A 17900-nucleotide genomic window follows, 5' to 3' on the forward strand; every position below is an offset into this window, starting at 1 on the left:
TCAAGGTTAGAGGCAGAATCACATGTAACACTAAACTTGTTGTTTACCTGTTAAAATGTCCATGTAATTTGTACTATGTTGGGAAAACAAGACGAGAGTTAAAAACCAGGATCTGTGAACAAAAGTGTTCTCTGCTTGTTTTTTATGAAGTGAATATATTGGTGTTGTTACATGTTTTGGTGCTCTAATCCATAAGATTCTCTGCAGTGAAAAATTGTGGCTCCCCCTGCTGGGATTTGTTTGTTGTGTTGGTTGTGGCCATCTTTAATTAACTCTACCTACCTATTAACTCTACCTTGTTTGTGACATTGCCAGATTACATGCTGAAGGAAAGCGTCTTGCTCAAAACATCAATGTGACAATATTAAAAATTCAAACTGGATCGCTGTCCTGACTTTCACTTTATTATTACTTACATTTAGGATTCAGCACCTAGCCTTAATTGTGAGTGAGCATGTTGTGTCTTCTTTTTAGTAAAAGTCAACCCCAGATTCTGGTTCTGGTAGTGTAGTTTAACCCTACCTTATTGCCAGTTATGGAAGCATACAAAAACAAGCCCAGGCCAAAATGACAAACAAAACCACAGAGCTAGCTGACTGCCAGAAAAAAAGAAAAAGTACAATCCGATAGCAAACTCCCTAACCAAACAAGAGAATAGAGGGTAACAAAAATGGCGGCTCTTCGCTACAGAACCTCCTGGCAATGAGCTGTAGGGTTGAATTAGAATGGATGAAACTCAACAGGCGATAGAGGCCTCAAGAAGTTAGATTTAAGAGCTACAAGGCAGTAGCTGTTAACAGTTCACAGTTCACTGCCTTCTCAAGTTTACAAAGGGTCATACAGAGCTCTGGTCCAACAGCACAAAGTGGCTCACCAACACCCCAACAAAGCAACACATGGCAGCAAACAGGACTAGAAGAGAAGCTCCTCAGCCTTTATGTACCCCAGATTGGTCCCCAACCAATGGTGCAAGAGAGAGGAGGCTGAGCTAGTGTCGAGGCCTGAAGAGCAACACAGCATAGGTCAATCACCCATTCCCCTATGGGGGGAATGTAACACCAACCATTTTGGATTTAAGCACATCTCACTTTTAGTTTTAACCCTGCCCACTCCAAGTACAGATGATGTACTATGATTTCATGGTGGTTACTCCTTTTTATATATCTCTTACCTAGTTAGTCTCCCTTTCAAACTCCTTGCAGACTAATTTGGATGATATTTGAGCGCTGCTTGGGCGGGGACAGACGGTATTTTGTGGTGGCTCGTCATCGCATCTTGGTGGCAAAGGAGCAAAAATTAGCGCGTACACCTTGATGTTGTGTTCCCATCAATCAGTCATACCCATGACTACTGCAAAGTCATTTGACCTGGGTGTGAATGCTGATTAAAACCTTTACCACTGCATTAAAAAGCCACATGTTAGCAGGTTTGTTGTGCAGTGGGAGAGGGGCCATAGTATATAGATAATGGTGTACTAACTTCCTATCTAATAGAAACTGTATTTTTATAGATGCATAAAATTATATTATTGCAATATTATGTACTAAATTTGAGGGAAGGGACACAAAGAGCACATTAAATGTTCATAAACACCGATTAATTCCATCTGTAAATGTAATTAAGGTCTTTGCTGGTGACAAAAATGCACTGTTTTCATCTGGATATCACATCTAAACTGCAAAATACCTTCTCAAAGTGTCACCGTAGCTTTGCTTACATTTACACTGCATTAAAGATTTGCAGTTTAAATAAAAACAGATATAGAAAACTATAAAAACCTGTTAGTATTTATGATATTCATGAAACTGGCTCCACCTCAGAGCACACATTATTGTTTGTGAAAAACATTTTTATCAATAATCGGAGTTCAGTAAACTTGTGACCTACATAAATGCTGGAAAGTCAAAGTTCACCCACTTTGGGAATTGTTTCCATCAACACACAGTCAGACACACACACACACACACACCCACACACAGTAAGATAACAGGAAGGAAGGGTGGGTTTCTCTTCCTGCGCCGTTGTTTGTTGATGTATCTTTTATCTTTTGGGAGGCATCTTGTCCAGCTCCCTCTCCTCCCTCGATGGGAATTTATGGGACCTGCCCAGGAAGACATGCATGGGATTTCTGCAGCGCTGCGTTACTGGCTTTTTGTGGTGGTAGATAATCACCATGGCGACCTTCAATGTAATGGATTGCCTTTTTAAAGATTTCTGTGTTTGTGTTTGCTCGGCCCCATAGGGTGGTGGTACAGACTGATAGGAATCACATTCTTGGTTTGTGTCGCCATCAGCTCCATTTTACTTTCTCTCCTCTTCTTCTCTGCATCTCTTTCTGCACCACTATAACATTTTATCCGCGGCCCTTCCCTGTCAGGGTTTGTATGATGTATTCTCTATGATCCCGTTTCCTTTTTATCACTGAACTCATACGCCACGGCTGAGATAAAAGTAAAAAAGTTGCACATTTTCAAGTGCCATTGGTCATTAAGTCTGAATCTACACACTGCTAATGAGACGTGCAGGATGGAGAATAACACAATGAAAAAGTCTTACGAAAAAGGACTCTAACTTTATATCACCCTGACAAATGCGAAGAGAGGTGCTTTTGAGGAATGCACACAGGTTTTCAATCGATTGGTTAATGAGCAGGAAATTATCAACAAAGCAATTGTTCATTTAGCGACCAAAAATGCCAAAATTGTCTTGTTGCAGCCTCTCAAATGTTATGATTTACTGAGTTTGCTAATTTTTAGTAAAGCTTAAGGTGTTGCTCTAGGAATGACAATGTCAGTGTGTCACTCTGACTCAAATACAACAACTCATAGGTTGGTGTAGAATTTTGTGCAGGCCAGGGTTTCCCACACATTTATTTATTCGTGGCGGCCCACCATGATTAAAACATCTGCCACCATGTTACGATTTTCTATTTTTTTGGAGCATTAGGTGCACAGAGACAGTGGCAGTGAGGAAAAGACAGGAGGCAGAGCTGGAGGTAGCAGAGATGAAGATGTTGAGGTTCTCTTTGGGAGTGACGAGGATGGATAGGATCAGGAATGAGTACATCAGAGGGACAGCTCATGTTAGATGTTTTGGAGAAAAAGGATGCTGGGGTTGGAACTGCCAGGCAAGAGGCCTAGAGGAAGACCAAAGAGAAGATTTGTGGATATAATGAAAGAGGACATGAAGTCAGGTGGTGTGAGAGAAGAGGATGCAGAGGATAGCGTTAGATGGAGGCAGAGGATTCGCTGTGGCGACCCCTAGAGGGAAGAAGGAGAAGGAGAAGAAGAAGAAGGAGAAGGTTGGAATACATATGGGCTCCTGTTCAGTTATTTGCTCCACAGGTGGAGCAGCAGAATGGCAGGCACAGTGAAAGTGAAACTTAACCGTCCATGTGCTGGATCTTAAGTTTGCGTTCACTCACATATAGCTGCCCCTCTCATCCATCGATCTCATCTAATCAGCTCTGATTCAGTCAGCTAATCAAATATTCACCACGCGACTCAGAGCTCCACAAACTGCTGCTGAGGGGAAAGAAGTGTTCCACCTGCGCTGCGCTCATGAACCTGCAAAAACCTTCAAGTTTAGAGAGGCGACAGCGATTGATACAAGGACGCACAGGCAAGAAGAAAACGCACACACTAACAAAAAATAAAAGTTGGCCTCACCTCAGCAGCTGCCACCACACATTGATTGTAATTCTGTGGGAAAAGATTTTATTGATACCAGTGCTATTATCGGTACTGATTATCAGTCCAATTCTTCCTCGATTACTTACAAAAAAACAGTACAGCAACACAGTTGAGCTGACTGCAGCCGGAGAGCTGGCTGCAGAAACAGTTTGTCTGTCATTATCTAAAATGGATGAAATCTGAGAATATTTGTTCAACATTTGTTATCATTTAAGTTTTCTCAGTCAAAGAAAAAATCTGCCTACACAAATGTCGTTATTTGCCCTATGTAAGGGACGTGCTGCTCAGTTGGGAGCAGCGGCACTTAAGTGTCAAACCGCAGCTCTCCTGGAATTGAAGCCAGTGTTGTGTAGAAACATGTTTCAGCATCTTTCTGTAGTGTTTCCTCCTTTCGTTGAAATGATCATTTAATAGACATTAAAGCATGGTTGTCTTCTTACTTGGTGAAATGAAGCCACACTTTGGACCGCTTCTTGCTCTCCATCATGACTCCTTCATGATACAAATTTCCAGCAGTGTAGATGCACAGTTTTCCATCATTTTTTTTGCAATATGCAACTGTCGCAAAAGGAATTGAAAAGCTAGGAGGTGTGTGAACAGATTCTCGAGTCCCGTTACTACACTGCAATACATAACTATGCAACAGTGGATTATATTGACCGGGGTCACTTTAAATGTTGCTGCTGCAAGGAATTGTGGGACAACATTCCTCTCTTAAAGGATGGTCCAGTGTACCCTATGCTAAAGGAGATAAGAAAGGAAGCAGTAAAGCACATTTCCTCAGCAGTTAGAGTGTTTGACCAGCTCTTATCAGGAGCTGCCTCTTCAATACTTCTGCATCATTTCACCCAGTTCAGAAACTTCCAAAGCAAAAAGACTATTTGACCACAGCGTGGGTCCTCAGAGGATCAGCAGAATCATCAGGATTCACACTCTGACTTTGTGTCAACCAGATGATAACATTTATTTAAAATATTTGGATGACTATTGAATGGATTGTCATTGACTTTGGCACAGATGTTCGTGTTTTCCTCAGGAAGAGTTGTTGTTTTGTTTTTGGTAATCCCCTGATTTCTCATCGACCAACAACATCAAGTCAAAAATGTCAGTGGTTCAGTACTTTATGACCAAATACTTGCAACTACAGATTATCAACCTCAGCTGTAACTAACGTGCTAAACATGACCTACTGACTTACATATACAACCTCCATATAATCTACGTATTAACATTGACATTGGCTAATATTTGGAGCTTAGTTAGTTGTTTGTTTTTCTAAAACCAGTCTGCTTTTGTTGCTGATAAATTCCACTAATTGACATTTTAGCAGTGATTATAACTGTAATTACAGAGATTAAAGTCCCATTCATTAGGTGTGGACATTATTTTGCTTCTCCCCTGTGTAAGTTAATGTGTCCAGAAAGTTATCTGGTAATTACAGTATGTTAATTTGTTAATGCTTCTGAGAGGGATTTATTTTTTTGTTGTTTTGGTGTTAATGTGTGCTTTCACCTTTTTTTATTTTAATTTAAAAAACACGATGATTCAGCCAGCGATCTTTGAGCAGGGAGGGATTATATTCAAACCGGCTCATTATGTGAATTTGTACTGTATGTGTGTGATAAATCATCTCTTTGGAGGTGTTTATGAGGGATTTTGAAATGAAGGAAGAGCCTCGTCACATAAAAACATACATTGTACTTGACAAGATGACTTTATATAGCAGGATAAATCCAAGTGTCACCATTGATACAAATCCAATCTGTTTGGTAACACTTTCTATAAAGTCTACAGCATTCGTAGTGAATTATAATGCATTATATGCTCTGTGACCACACTCATGAACACACATAATGCTTACTGATGCACTATATCAACAGTCATAAAACATTATAGATGTGACTTATAATGAATTATAAGTGTCAAGTGTTGTATGGATGCTTTTGACTCGTTATAAACTAGAGGCTGACTGATGGAGCTGTTCATGCAGTATGAATAATTAAACTCACCTATACACATCTCAACAATCAACTACAGTCTCACAGTATGCCATAATAGTCCATGCAGTATCATAAGTTATCATTGTATGTGTTAACAATGGGCAGGCCAGGACGTTGGACACGCAGTGTTGTGATTACGGACAACTCAGAGGGCATTATCTGGCTTATACCATTGTCACTTTACGTGCCAACCCCCGAATTTTCACAAGCCATAACTTGAGTTCCCTGGTAACAGCTGAGAATTTACTAATACCTGGAATAGCCATACCGTCCTATAAGGTTAGGATATAGGACGAACCTTAGACAGGACTTAGCAACAGGAGACATTTCTAGTCTACTCAACTCATAGAACCCTTTGGCCCAGCTATTAGCCAGAAAGCTAACGTTATGCTAGCTCGATCCAAAGTCAAAAGTATTGATACTCTGAAAAGTATTGATACTCAAACGCTGTATCCTGATACACTACTAGTTTACAAAAGTATCGATACTAACAGTGCACGCCACCTCAGCGCCTGTCGGGTGTGCGCGACGGGTCCGACGGACACGTGCTGTGCAGGCAGCGTCTGGCAGGCACGGAGCCCTCGCTGCAACCCGTTTTTTGTCGTCGCTGTGCATGCATGCACACATTTCTGTTGCTGTAATATGGCCAGCGCGGCTGCAGGAGGATCAGAGCAGCCAGTTTTGGTCAAAAATGATAAAGGAAAAAGCGCTCTTTGGAAATATTTAGTGACGTGAACACAGCACACTGCAGACGGCAAGTACAGTCCCTCCCCTCACTAGCAGCTGAGCAGCTGGTGTCGCCAGCATCAAACTAAAATATAACTTGTAACGTTAATGTGGGAGCTAAGCAGAAAACTTTGTCAGTCATGCCCGTCCGTAACATTAATAGACAATGTTAGTTTAACAAGACAACACAATTATGTGTGTCTGAAAAGTTATGTTAACTGTAAAGCCACAGATTGAAGGAGGTACAGAGGTACAAACAGTAGCATCCTGAGCCTAAACTACCAACTCTATTTGATCAGCAATGAAAATATGGTTCCAATTTGCCAGAAGCACAGAAAATAAACAGGGCTGTAGATAAATACATTTGTATGGACAGATCTTGTTTCTGGTTGTTATTTATTAAACTATACTATACGCCATGTGTACCGTCACTGTCAGCCACAGCCTCAAGAAGCAGGCTGAATAGCGACTGGGATGTGAGATGGTCGCTGATGTGATCCAAAGTGTCAGTAAGTTCAGAGGGCTGGTGTTATTCTTGTAGCTTGTGTGTTACAGTCTCCATCCTGTAAAGTTGAGAGCATGAGGCACTGAAGAACTACACCCATTGTGAGGAATAAATTGTGAACAGAGGCTTTGACAGCATCCCTGTTGCTGTGGTTACTTATTCTAGACAGGTTGATACTATTATGTAGGCAGTGCATTAATTTAGAGCGGTGAACTGACAGTTTGGCTGGAACTATTTAGTAGGTGTCCATTGTCAGGTTTTTAAGGACACTCTGCAGCCAATCAGAATCAAGTACTTACCAAGAAACCATGGTATAAAACCTGAATAATGCATTTTACTTTCTCACTAACATGAAAAGGAACTGACAGCATTTATTGAAAAATACTGTGTCACCCATGTGTGCCGAAATGTCCACGGTTAGATCTTCTCAGTAAATGTAGTTTATGATAATGTCCGCTCACTCTTCTTCCATTTCCAAATAAAAAGGAACAGTAAAGAACATTTGACGTCTTTCGGCAGAGATAAATGGATCCTGATTTGCCTCGGTATTGATGCAATTTGTATGTGTCACTGTGTGCATAGCCGTATGACATGATGAAAGAGGCCATCATCTCACATACCTCGTATCTACAGTCACATTCACATACCACCTCCATGTCCTAACAGCAATCTGAATTTCATAAGCACTTTATTTGACGTTGTTTACATAAATTGGTTCAGACAGACTGAAGATCAAAAACAAAAAAAACAAAATTTACACTGAGACGTGAAAAATCAAACAACAAAACACGACATAAAATATGCATTAAAAAACAAGAAACATTCTTGATATTAAACCAGTCATCTCTGTCTTTGTCTTCCAGCTCTTTAAACGTCTCTCTGCCTCGCTCTTCACTTTACATCGCCGTCATCTTCAGATACATCACACATCAAATCTATTTCATCTCGACTAATGCATCAGCGCCCACCTCTCTCTCACAGAGAAAGCAATTTAGCACCAATGCATATTTTGATGCATTTCTGCCTGAAAACCAATCAAACATCAAGCTGTGCTGGTGACGTTGATTGTCTATATGCATCTGCTAATCTCACTCTGGTCTCCAGCACATATTTGTTTACTTTAAATGTATAATTTCCAGTCTGAAGAGCAGGCAGAGCTATCTGACTTCTGCCTCCGACAGATGCCATTAGACACAACTGTCACCCTCTGATTACTTCTCCAGACTCAATGTGGAAACAGAATGTGTGCAAGTGTCGCTGTATGTGTTAAATCCATACACACAAACACACATGGGGCTCCCACGTGACAACAGTAATGTCTTGATATACGCACACACACCTGCCTGTGCTGCAGCAGAGCTTTGTGTACAGTATGTACGAACAGTCAGTAGTTAATGGAGATTAATAACTGGGTGTTCCTGCAGGGAGAGTGAACACTGTCTGTCACTCTTTGTTACTCACTCAGGTTTTACCCTCACACCACTGGATTGTTAGTCTAGAAACTAGATTATTTTCAGTCATGCTGAAATGAGTTCGTTAGAGCTGAGTGCAACTGAAATTAGATTTTCTGTTATCTGATCAGCGCTGTTGGAAAATTGAATTTTTGTTTTATTTACTGTAATGTTTTCCGCTCCAGGATTTGAGATTATTTGTACATTTTGTGATTATTTTTGTTTTAACAAGATGTTGAATCGATCACACTTGAAGTTAAACTTTATCCAGACACCCACAACCTTTGTAGCATAACAATGCGGAGTATAAGTAGAGCATAGTGTTAGTTCAGGCAGTGTCCTAACTCAGCTCACATCCCAGCTACATCAGCTGATCTCAAACAGCCCAGTCAACTGATGGAGCAGCTGATTGATGGAAGGGAGTCAGCTGATAAATCACATGTTTCCTTTCTATGCAGCCAATTGGCAAATCTCATTCAGGGCGCCCCATTTAAACTGCTCTGGCCTGCCTGCTGTTGCTGCTTCCTCTGCAAGCCACTTTGCAACCTGCCTCCACCCCAGCTCCTCCTTTTCATGTTGTGTCTGACTTATCAATGTCATTTCTGTTTGGCATTGATGCTGCTCTGTTCTGTTCCCGGGGGGTCTTTGCTGCTGCTCTCCCTGCCTTAGGCTTTCCATGTAGGCGCATGGAAGGGCAGGGAGGTTTGCATTTCTGCCTCAGGCTTTCCTTGTTTGCATGTGGAAGGGCAGAGAGGTGTGCTCTCTCCACCTTAGGCTTTCCACATAGGCACAGGGAAGAGGCTTTCTGTGTAGGTCTGAGGAGAGGCCCCAAAACAGAGCCATACCACCAAATATAATACTGCAAATGGAAATAAAGTTTTCTTTGATTAAAATGTTCCTGACTGAACTGTAATAATAGAGCAGGGGTAGGAAACTCGTGGCTCCGGAGCCACATGTGGCTCATTAGCCACTCCCCAGTGGGACCCTGTGGCAGTGACAAATGAAAATGGTAACAATATGGTTAGTTTTTATTTTCTTTATCATTGTTGTAGGCCTCAAGTGATTCTTACGTTCTCGAATTGTGAAAATGTGCAGCCTAAACACAAATTAAAAAAAATAAAAATAATTTCAACTAAAATGTGTGTCATATGCCTATGGTCTGGCGCATTTTCCTCTAAATTTTGCAGAACCTCAATAGCGGTGTCTAGTCTTGAGTCTCCCTCTCTAAGTCAGTTATGGATTCAAAATCCAAATCAGGAAATGTCTCAGAGGAAACTAATAAATGTGTAGTGTGTGGACAGATTTTTTTGCTTTAACCAATGCTGCAAAGTTAAAGTACCAAGTAATCATTATTAGCCCACTGCAGAGTGGCCACCTTGAGGTAAAACATATTAATGAATGCTCATTTAGACCTATTACTGTCATTATAAGGCTCAAATATATTTTCTGGCTCCAGACTGATTTTTGTTTTGTTGCTTGTGGCCAAAAATGGCTCTTTTGATAGTAAAGGTTACTGATCCCATATTAGTGTAACCACTTGTTGAGTTTTTCTTTGTCTTAAAGCTGTGTTGTTGCTCTGTGTTTTAAACATGTTCTTTTGAATCTTCAAAGTTAGTCAGACAGACAATAAATGTATCTGACATTAGGGCAGATAATAAACACACTGCTTAATTCATTTATTTCACATATGCTCTTATTTGGAAACACTTAAAAAAGACACCACTCTCCGAACTCTTTAAAATGTCTTGAATCTCTCACTACAGCCCCATTAACTCAGTATGTTAAAAAATCCAGAGTGAGAGCCCAGTAGCTCAGCAGACAGAACAGGCGTCCCATGTACAAAGGTTTTGTCCTTGCTGCAGTGGCCCCCTGCCGCATGTCATCCCCCCTCACCCCCATGCCTCAACTGTCCCATCAAATAAAAAAATCCAAAGTTCGTCAGGCCTGCGGGCGGCACGGTGGTGTGGTGGTTAGCACTATCGCCTCACAGCAAGAGGGTTGCCGGTTTGATCCCGGGTGTGGGAGCCCTTCTGTGCGGAGTTTGCATGTTCTCCCTGTGTCAGCGTGGGTTCTCTCCGGGCACTCTGGCTTCCTCCCACGGTACAAAGACATGCAGATTGGGGACTAGGTTAATTGGTAACTCTAAATTGTCCGTAGGTGTGAATGTGAGCGTGAGTGGTTGTTTGTCTCTATGTGTCAGCCCTGTGATAGTCTGGTGACCTGTCCAGGGTGTACCCTGCCTCTCGCCTGATGTCAGCTGGGATAGGCTCCAGCCCCCCGCGACCCTCAAGAGGATGAAGCGGTTAGAAGATGAATGAATGAATGAATGTCAGGCCTGCTGTGCGTAAAAAGTTATATTGAGACAGATTTTGAATCAAAACTGACATTAGTTGATGTTTACAACATACAATCAGTAACCATGTTTACAAGCACATGATATTCTGGCTTTTGCCCTGATACTGAGAAAGACAGTATTCCTACTGAGCTGTTTGGATGGCTGAAGAAAATGATTCCACCAATATTCCTGTCTATATGCAGCTATACATACTCTGACTAACATGATCAGAACATCCTACAGCTGAGATATTTGTGCATATGAAAAACCTGTTGATAGCAAAGTCTTTGATAATGTTTACAAGTTGGTGTTTTTCTCCATCACACCAGAAATGTTCAGTTTTCTTTTGTATGCATCTCTACCCCACAGCCTTGCAAATTGTTGTCTACGACACTCAGAACCAAATAAGGCCAATATTATGAAAGTACCTTTTACATGTCCAAAGATTGCTCTGAAAACTTGAATAGTATCTGTATATCCCGCATGTCTTATTCGGAAAATGTGACATTAAGAAAAAAGGCCTGATTCAGAACATCTTATGGAAAATGCTGTTTATATGACACATATATAAATTTATATTTTTTTCCCATTCAAAATAAAAGGAAAATATTATGTGAATGTAAATTAAGTCATTATCTTTGAGGATGACCACTTCTACACATCTCTAACGACAGGACTAACAGTAATGGTCAGATGCATCATGCCTTGGTCCTCACTTTGTTATGAAATGTGATCTTCTGCATGTATGTGTTTGTCATTGAATGCCATTAGCATGTGCTAATAGTACAGGACCTTGATCCTGCGTCTGTGTCTGCAGCTGTGGTGCTGTGTGACAGGCAGGTGACTGATGGCATCATGAATGTAATAAATCGTCCTGTGGATGTAAAGGTAGACAGCGCCTCCTGAACACTTCCTGTGGCCACATTTATTTATTTTCATAATATTATGTTGTACCAACAACATCAAAACAAAGCTATAAATCTTCAGTTACTACATAGAGACTTAAAACATTAGTCATAAAACAGGTTGTAAAATATTTACTTTATTTAATCAGGTGATTAATCAGAAGACTTTGTTCAGGCTCCTCTAACAGCAGGTATCTTATTGAAGTATTCTTTTACAAACACCAGCTGTCGTGTTGCTTGACTGTAGCTGAACTCTGACAACTCTGTGTACAGGGGCAAGAAAAAAGTGAATGTCTACTTGGAAGAAATCAATAAAAATCCTTTCATGACCTCCTGAAATCTTCCCTTTACAACTTCAGAGTTGGCACAGCCAGACTGTGACTCATTGGTGCAGCAATTCATTTGCTGCGGTAAATTAAGAATCAGGAAGGAAAAAAGGAAAAGGGCAAACAATTAAGGTTAAATCTGTTTTTGTAGGTGCAACAGTGGGTTGTGTAAATTATATCGACATTGTCAGTGGGGGTGTCAGGAAGTGATGAGGTCTCATTACATCCTGAATTCGTTTACCTCCAAATTTATCCTATGTTTACTCTGTTTCAGGTTTTTTTCTTTTTTTTTTTTGACTCAAATGATACAAACAGTATAGATTATCTGTCACCGCAGCCAGTTTTAGCATCTTTCAGTGCAAATGGAATCATTTTACAAACATTATGTTTTGGTATCTACTTTTTAAGTAAGGTTCCTAGCTTGAAGTGTTTCATAAGCGGGGGTGTTTTCTTTTTTTTAGTTGTTTAAGTGATGATTTATGTATGTCTTTAGAAATGAGGATGCTATGATAAATTGGACATGTATTTTTTAAAAATTGTCTATGTTGCAGAAAATATTACAGTGAGAAATCATTTTCAATGGAGCTAGCAATACAATGTGTTCACAAGTTTCATAGACACTGGAAACTGCTTATAGTGATCAACAGCCAATGCTGCGTTCATATGAAATCAGCCAGGCAGCAGACAGCAAACCACATATGATTTTAGTGGATAAAAGCAGGACGGTAAAATAAGGGAAGACTGGCAGACCGAGAATACTGGTGACAGTAGCGATAGACAGCACTGCTGTCAAAAGTTGGAATATTTTAATTTTTGGCTGTTTCCAGCAGCGGAATTTACAAACTGATGTTACATAACTCCCTCACACGAGAACAAAACGTGGACAACTAGTGGACATTACTAGAGTAATTATATAAAATAATACACACAAAATAATTTTATTTGATATATTTTATTCCATTCTTTGTAAACCCTACAACATCACCATTGCAACATATCGTCATGCATGTTTCCTTTTATCATCCTGCAGTTCTGTCAGACTGTTTGTTTATCCTGTGCTGTCCAAAAGCTGTTTTCCGTCTGCTGTCTACCATCTGCCTGATTCCTTGTAAACACAGCATGAGGCTGGTGCTGCATGCACATTGAAATCATGACGGGAAAACAAAAGTAATTTTCTTTCAGTGAAAAACGTAGTCTCCTCAAAACTTATGACAAACAGCTAAAACAGAGCAAATGAAAAGCAGCAGAGAAATGTGGGGTTCCTCAGGTTACTGTGTTTGGTCTCCTGAAACAGTGAGAAACAACACATTCTCAATCCCAATTTGTTAAATGCTGTTTGATCAGGGGTCCTACAAATCAAACTATGACACTTAAGGTACCCCTCCTGCATCACTTTCTGGCATTTAGGGACAGCTATCATTTTGTGTCAGTTGCATGCATCATTGCATGCATTGGTTTCAGGTTTCACAGGAAATGTACAGTTTCTGCTCATTAAAAGCATATGGTCTCTTTTCAAAATAACTTAGAATGTAGGTAAAAAACATTTTTCGGTTTACTTCCTCAGGTTTAGGCATCATAGGCACGTGATTAGATTTAGAAAAAAAAACATAATGGTTTGGCTTAAAATAACTATGTTTATTACTAACATAATATAATATGTGACATGTCACTAGCATTGTATGCTACACATACTAGCACACTACGTCATTATTAAAATAATTTGACTTTTCATTTCACACATTAAACGAACAGCAGGCTTCTTGGTGAAAGTCTGGCTTTTGTTTGACCCATCCACCTCCACTCCTGTCCTATGCAGACTTTCTTACTCTTTTTACCACGGTAGTTGCCCGGAGTGTCGACAGATGCCCCCGCCAGAGGCATCTCATACAGCTGCTTGAGGGTGCGTCTGTTCTTCTGTGTCTGATGCCGATGGGCCATTGACCAAGTTTCAAGTTTTTGACAAGTTGGGAGTGAGACCAGGTTGCAAGAAACAGTCATGGCTGTTAGTGATGGAGACAGAAAAGGAATGCGCACAGGGAAAGCACCTGTGGTTGATGCTGCTCTTGTCAAGTGGATTTAAAATACCTGGTCATGTAATGAAACAACTGTACTGTATTTTGAAACGGTCGATAAAATTCAATAGTGAAGGTGTCTGTTTCATTACTTAATATGTAAATATTAATAGGTGGTATTCTGCATGAGAAAGCAAATAAAAAAGGTTTTACAGATCAATTTGATTTGGACGTACGTGATCACCATGAGAGGTTTCCATTGAACTTATAATATGGAAATAAATGAGTACACCAGAGGCACTTATTGAGAGCCACAAAGTGACTTTCCTTCGGCCTCCTCTGGGTCTGTGGAAACAAAAGTAATGCAATCAGTTACTTTGAGGAAACCCTGTGCTTGTTGCATCCTAAATAGTGTTATTTAAATGCAGTTTTCAAGCCAATTTAAATCCAATTATAATCTCCTCAGGCAGCTAAACATGACATTTAGCAGGTCCCCTGAAAATTCTGAAACACAGAAAAACACCTCAGTATGTAATTACAAGAGAATCACAGACGATGCAGCTCATGTCAGCGGCAAACGTGCTGTTGGTTCTGTGGTTCCTCGGAGAAGTGTTGTTTACACTCAAGGTTGTACAACACAGACCTCCAAACAAACAGTTGAAAGCAGACACGGTGTGTGACATGAGTTGGTGCAGTCAGACTGAACCTGCACTGTATAACCTTGGGTCCCATTCTCCCATCACACACTGTAATATTTCACTTTACAGGAGCGCATAACGTGAATCAGACAGCTGCAGACGCTCATTTTGTTTGGCGTCCCTGCTCCTTAACAGCAGCTGATGTTTGGAGATATGTCTGCTGCCGAGCTGCTGTGTACATGGTTGTGATAATACTGAAAATCTTCTGGCAAAGACAAATACCACAGTTAGATGTTGACAGTGATCAGAAGCCTAATTGAGGCCTGATAGCTGCAGGAATCAGGAAGTGGGATAATGGAGTTTGGCTGGTGACGGCTGCACTTCCATCAGTCTGCTTTACTGTAGAAAAAAGCACTCCCTCTGCCTCATTTTCTGCAGCACACAATGTGTTTCCATAATGACCAGCTGCCATTATCGTCAAACAGCACTAACATCCAACTCAGAGGAAACTTCTGCAGCACAGACGCTGTGCATAAATACGGACCTGTCTGCCGGTCAGTTTTCAATCGTATACATCTTGTCGTCACGACCTGCCTCTGTAGCAAACATCCTTCCATCACCTTTATTAGCTGCCACATAAAAATGCAGCTCATATTACGAGCACTCCTCCAGGAGCTCGAGCTGTTCTTAACTTAAGAAAGATTTCTGTGAGAAGATGTCAGCAGGTGCAGCGCCTCCCAAAGTACCTGCTTTTCATCTGACACTGACTTCCTCATACAAAAGGTTTTTGAAAATGGTGTATTTGTGTGTGTGTGTGTGTGTGTTGCATGTAGAGAAACAAAGGGCTATATAAATGGATAATACAGTGTAGAGGATTAAGAGTGTGTAGTGTAATCCTGTGTATGAGTGTGCATGGACTAGCACAGCTTGTATTTTATACAGAGGCTCAGTTTGATTTACTCAGTAAAATCTCTCTGTACCAGGGCTTTAAAGTACTTTTTTCTGTGCACACGCACGTGATGCATGTAACTTTTAGAATTACATGCATTAGTTTTGTTTTAGCTGACCCAAAAAAAAATGTTTTGCCACGCCATTTGGTACATTTGTTCTTCTTTCTCGGCTTTTTCACCACAGTCGCAGCCGTACTCGATCAAAAGACATCTAACATGCAACATTTTCTTGTTAATGGCAGTTCAAATATGACGAACTTATCAGTGTGTTATAGTGCAGTCTGAGCTGACTTTCACTTACATTTTCTAAAAACTGAACAGAAGAATAACCACAGTTTTTACATAGTCACAGTCAGGGTCAACCTGAACAGAATTACATTGAAAATTTCAGCAAACCTCTGAAGGAGAACGTTTCTTTTGTCTGACAGAACAGATTGGCTTCTAGTTGAACCAATTCAGCAGGTCATGTACCAGCTCCTATTTTATTTGTGTTTTATTTCCATAACTGCGACCTGCATTTTTTGGGTCGGGCTCTTAGCGCTGCCGATACTTTTACGCTCAGTACGTTGACTGAATGCTGCCTGTGTAGATTTAAGATGAAGGATTGAAGCTGCTGCTCTGTCCACGTTCTGCTTTCACCACACAGCAGGGCTACAATTAATGTTTTACTATCTATTAAGCTGCTGATTATTTTCTTTATTAACTGACCATTCATTTGGCATATATATAATGTCAAAAGCCTGTTGCAATACGTCCAACGTGACATCACTCCTTGTTTTGTCCAGCCAAAGTCTTCACCAGTGGTCGGCTGGATCTCCGTTATGTTTGGCATTTTTGTGAAAATGATTAATCGATGATGAAAATAGTTATTTTTCTATTGACAAATCAACTTCTTTTTTGTTGTACCATCATTATTCTTAAAAGCACAAAAAACTATTTCATCTCAGTATGTTTTTTATAGATTGATATATACATACATATACAGGATATACTGAAGCATTTACTTTCTTTGCAGTTGAAAAACTTTGACTTCAGAGCTATAACAAAATCGATTAGTGTCAACTAGTAAATTAATTGCCAATCAATTTGATAATCAGTTAATCAGTTTGAGTATTTTTTAAAACTAAAATAACTGTATTACTTTACAATAATATACGGAACATCAAAGTTCTCTGACTGCAGTTTCTTAAATGTGAATATTTACTGGTTTCTTTCCTCCTTTTGTGACATCTTTGGGTTATGGACAAAACAAGATATTTGAGGGCAATATCTTGGGTTTTGGGAAACACTGACTGACATTTTTTTCACCATTTTCTGACATTTTATAAACCAAACAACTAATCATTTCATTTAGGGAAATAATTACAGATGAATCAACAATGAAAATGGTTGTTAGTTACAGCCCAAATTTTGTCTAACTATTGTCAGAAAACCATTAAGATGGCCTGTCACAATATTCCTGAAGCTCAAAGTCGCATCAGATGTCTTGTTTTGTCTTGTCAACAGTCCAAAACCCAAAAATATTCAGTTTATGATCATATCAAATGGAGAAGAGCAACAAGAACTTCACCAGTGATGAGCTGGAACCAGGTCATGTTTGGCATTTTTGCTTGAAAACAATTAATTGCTGATCAAAATAGTTTTCTGTTGATGAAGAAATTGATTTATTCTTTTGGGGTTTTGTGTTGTTGTAACATCATTATTAACTGAAGCACTATAAACAACTTAACAGTATTTTAGTGCTGTTATTTGTTCTTTAACTTAGCTTTGATGAATATTGTGCGCCAAACGACGCAATCTACTGGAATTTTTAAGTCCATGTGGAATATTCCTATTGGTGGAATACCACTTTAAAAGCACTGTTATGTTCTATTAGATCTGTTATACTTTGTTTTAAGTCTAACATGATGATGCCATGACAATGAAAGCATTTTAATTGCTTAAAAGCAAAAGAGTGCTTCGGAGGTTTCATGTGATTTTTTTTTTTTTTTTTTTTTTTGGTCCGTGTGTGTGTGTGTGTGTGTGTGTGTGTGTGTGTGTGTGTGTGTAGATGTTTGGTTTGTGTATTTCATATTTTCATATATTACTTCATGTGTGTGTGACTGTTTTTCTGGCAGTCTGAGGGACAGATGTGATAATTATCATCCCAAATCTCTCTCATCTCTCTTTCAGCATCATAACCTGATTTATCCACTCGCTGTTTTTTTTTTTTTTTTTTGTCTCAGTGAAATAAAGGCAGATGGCAGCTCTGCCAAAAACGGGATAATAATGACGTGGAAAGGAGCCCTGTGCCGCCACTTCCTGCTCAGGCCAGCAGGTTGAGCCGTGTTAGCGGCCAGGCAGCAGTCCAGCGTGTACTC

At 40.0% G+C, this 17900-nt stretch overlaps 1 protein-coding gene across 2 annotated transcripts in view; it reads left to right on the forward strand.

Moving 5' to 3' along the window:
• The window catches only part of ppp1r16b (protein phosphatase 1, regulatory subunit 16B), a 149565-nt gene that overhangs the window by 73482 nt on the left and 58183 nt on the right, over positions 1–17900 (forward strand). The window lies entirely within an intron of this gene.

Source organism: Epinephelus fuscoguttatus, linkage group LG1 (genome assembly GCF_011397635.1).
Source record: "Epinephelus fuscoguttatus linkage group LG1, E.fuscoguttatus.final_Chr_v1".
Classification (NCBI taxonomy): domain Eukaryota; kingdom Metazoa; phylum Chordata; class Actinopteri; order Perciformes; family Serranidae; genus Epinephelus; species Epinephelus fuscoguttatus.